Source organism: Otolemur garnettii, unplaced genomic scaffold, assembly GCF_000181295.1.
Source record: "Otolemur garnettii isolate 467f Iridium unplaced genomic scaffold, OtoGar3 scaffold00001, whole genome shotgun sequence".
NCBI lineage: Eukaryota > Metazoa > Chordata > Mammalia > Primates > Galagidae > Otolemur > Otolemur garnettii.
The window spans coordinates 2,575,187-2,579,270 of NW_003852396.1; the positions used below are offsets into that span (position 1 = coordinate 2,575,187).

At 33.9% G+C, this 4,084-nt stretch overlaps 1 pseudogene; it reads left to right on the forward strand.

Annotated features, from left to right (window-relative positions):
- Window positions 1–239: 239 nt before the first annotated feature.
- Window positions 240–389, forward strand: LOC111724651 (annotated as a pseudogene).
- Window positions 390–4,084: the final 3,695 nt, after the last annotated feature.

Genomic DNA, 4,084 nt, shown 5'->3' on the forward strand with positions numbered 1-4,084 from the left:
ACTGAGAATTACAAGTTTGCCATGATATCATCAAGTTGTGGGAAAACATTAAAATGGCAAAATGAATTCTGACTCTATAAGCAAGAGAACTCTCGAGTCACAAAAAATTCAAATTCAAATTTGGCAAATCTGAGAACAGTAGATAAAAGGAGGAGAATTCACAGGTAAGCGAAAAGGAACTACTGTACTGTAAGGTCAAATTGTGCTGGAAAGTCTGGCTCCTACAAATTGTCAAAATTAAGCAAATTTAAAAACCAAACTCATAGAAACAGAGAGTAAAATGGTCAACATCAAGACTTGAAGTGAGTCTTATGTGCTATACAGATAGTTGAAGGTTAATTAGCAGTATAACTATAAATAGTAATGCTGCCAGTCTCCTTCAGACAAGAAACTTTATAGAAAGTGGTTAAATGTATTGGGTAAATAACAGTTCTTTATCTACAAAAGATGTGACCATTTAGGTTTTTTGTTTTGGGAAACTAAGATTTTAAAAGGTATGTTTGAGCGGTAGTATAATCTGTGTATGATGGTTCAGAGAAGACTTTGGAGTTGATAGCCTGGAATTCTAATTCCAGCTTCAGCAATGCTCTGATTATCTGAGCTTCAGTTTTTTTCTTGGAATAAAATGGGCATGAATTCTGCTTGCCATGACTGTCATGACATTGCATATAAAAAGTGCTAAGTAAATAGTGGCTGTTATTAACCCTGTGTTTTCTATGCAAAAAAAAAAAAAAAAAAGACTTGAAGTGGGAAGATTGGACAGACATTAATCAAAGGACACAAAATTTCAGTGAGAAGAAATAAGTTCAGGAGATCCATTGTATATCATAGTAACTATATTTAATAACAAAATATTACATTTTATATACTTGAAAATTGAAAAGAATAGATTTTAGGCTTTTTTGCAACATACACCCACAAAAACCCTATAAGAATGTGAAGTAATCTGTTGTTAATAGCTTGATTTAGCTAGTTTACAAATTACAAATAATGTATACATCTACAAAAACATTATGCTGTATATAATAAATATATATAATGTTTTCATTAATTAAAAAACTAACAAAATTAATCTCTTCTATAAAAAAAGCCTCACTAAAGAGACTCTACTAGGAATAGAATACAAACTGAAAAATATATAAAAACTAAGTAAAAAAAAGTAATAAACGATATCATGAAAATTAATGAGAAAATTTAGAATATGAAATGGACAGGACATGAAATCTGGGTTTTCAACAAATAAATTATAGGGATTTAAAAAAAAAAGAACCTACACAGGGATCTCAAAGACTTAAAAGACACATTTTAAGAGCTGTATTAACTAAATATAAAAATATGCTTGTAACAGTCACTGATGAATGGAGAAGAATTTTTCTGTTAAAAAGAAAAAAAAGATTTGCTCCATCTAATTGTTCACCTGACTTTTCATTTTCCATATAATTGCCTTCTGAACTTCTTTCAGTTCTCAGAGATAGAAATTGTTTCCTCCATCTGAATCATTCAACGGTTGAACTCAAACTTATTCATTCTTCTGGTTTTTACCTTAATTTTCACTTAATTCAACCTCCTAGGCATGATCAGCCCCCTGTCATATATAAGAGGTTGGACAATTAAGTTTGCAAATTCATCCTACAAAAAGTGCCCAATATCACATGGGCCAACTTCAAAGTACTCATGTCAGGAAGCTGTACACCAGCACCTAGTGCACTCCTCAAAGCACTTGTGGAACTCTTTTTCCGGAATGGCTATCAGAGCTATCATCATACAATTAAGTTCATGAACTCATGCTAAAAAATGTGCTGATCACAATGGCTAGGACATCCAGCCTACACTGAATAGCAGTGGCTGGAATGGCCATCCTTGTCTAGTTCCAGTTTTGAGTGGAAATGCTTTCAGTTTTACTCAGAGTATTCTAATGAGGACAGAGGAGGTCAAACGCTCGTTATTTGTGGATGACATGTTCTTATACCTAGAAAATCCTAAGGAATCAACTATTAAACTATTAGAAGAGGTCAAAGAATGTAGCAGTGTCTTGGGATAAAAAATCAGTGCCCACAAATCAGGAGCCTTCATAAATGCCAATAACCGTCAGGCTGAGAATAAAATCAAAGGTTCTGCTTTTACAGAGACCTAGTAATATATCTAACAAAGAATGTGAAAGATCTCTATAAAGAGAACTATGAAACCCTGAGAAAAGAAATAACTTAAGACATTAACAAATGGAAGAACATATGCTTATGGTTGGGAAGAATCAACATGATTAAAATGTCCATACCATCCAAAGTAATCTACAGATCTAATGCAATCTCCATCCAAGCACCAATGTCATACTTGGAAGAATTTTTAAAAATAGTACTTCATTTCATATGGACCCAGAAAAAAAACCCAACTAGCTAATATGATTCTTAGAAGTAAGAACAAATCTGGAAGCATCGTGTTACCAGATTTCAGGTTGTACTACAATCTATAGTGGTCATAGTACTGGTACAAAGATAGAGATATAGATCTATGGAACAGAATAGAGATCAAGAGATGAACCCAGAGACACATTGCCACTTGATCTTTGATAAAGCAAACAAAAGCATGCACAAGGTGGGGGGAACCCTATTTAATAAATGGTTGCAGGAGAACAGGTTAGCCACATGTAAAAGACTAAAACTGGGCCCATACCTCTTACAATTGATAAAAATTGATTCTCACTGGATAAAAGATTTAAATTTAAGATATAAAACATTAAAAATCCTAGTAGAGAGTGTAGAGAAAATGTTTGAAAGTATTGGCCTGGGAAATGCTTTTCTGAAGAAGACCCCTCTGGCAATTGCAGCAACACCAAAAATAAATAAATGAGATTTAATCAAGCTAAAAAGCTTCTGCATAGCTAAGAGCACTACAACCAAAGCAAACAAACAGCCTTCAGAATGGGAGATTTTTGCATCACAAAGGCCTGATAATGAGAATCTACAGAGAACTCAAATTAATCGACAAGAAAAGAACAAACAACCCTATTTCTAAGTGGGCAAAAGACTTAAACATCCTTCTCTGAGGGTGACAGATGAATGACCAACAAACATATGAAATAATGCTCATGGTCTTTACTCATCAGAGAAATGTAAATAAAAACACTCAGGCATGTCATCTCACTCCAGTAAGATTAGCCAACATCACAAAGTCCCAAATCTTCAGGTGCTGGCATGAATGTGAAGAGAAGGGAATACTTCTGCATTGCTGGTGGGATTGCAAACTAATACAAACTTTATGGAAAGAAAAATAGAGAATTCATAAAGAACCAAAAGTCAACTTTCCATCTGATCCTGAAATTCCATTACTAGATATCTACCCAGAAGACAAAACTCTTTTGACCACAAAGACATTTGCAACAGAATGTTTACTGCAGCTCAATTCATAATTGCCAAATCTGAAGTAAACCCAATGCTCATCAACCCATGAATGGTTTAACAAAGTGTGGCATGCATATACCATGAAGTACTACTATTTAGCCATAAGAAAAGATGAAGACTTTATGTCTTTTATGTTTACCTGGATGGAGTTGAAACACATTATTCTTAGTAAAGTATCTCAAGAATGGGAAAAAGAAATATCCAGTGTTCTTAATAATAATATGAAACCAATAAATAAAGAATTACGTGCCAACACAAATACAGTCTAGCAAGGGGAGGGGAGAGGCAGGAGAGAGGAAGAGAAGGAAAGAAGACTATTGGAAGGAGAGGGAGGACCATTGCCAAATCTCACCTAATGTGGACAGTGTGAAGGTGTTCAGCATAGCCCATGGGTGAAGGCCTCAGCTATCACTTGAAGTTTACCCTGGAAGTGAGAACCTAAATGTAACCTAAAATTTTTTACCCTCATATTAATTTGAAATGAAAAAGAATTAAAGTAAAATATAAATGTCTTAACACAATAACTAAGAAATGCCATGAAGGCTATCTTAACCAGTTTGATGAAAATATTTCACCTTGTACATAAAACCAGCACATTGTACCCCATGATTGCATTAACGTACACAGCTATGATTTAATTTAAAAAGAGAAGGACATATGTTAAAACAGCAAAAAAAAAAAAAAAA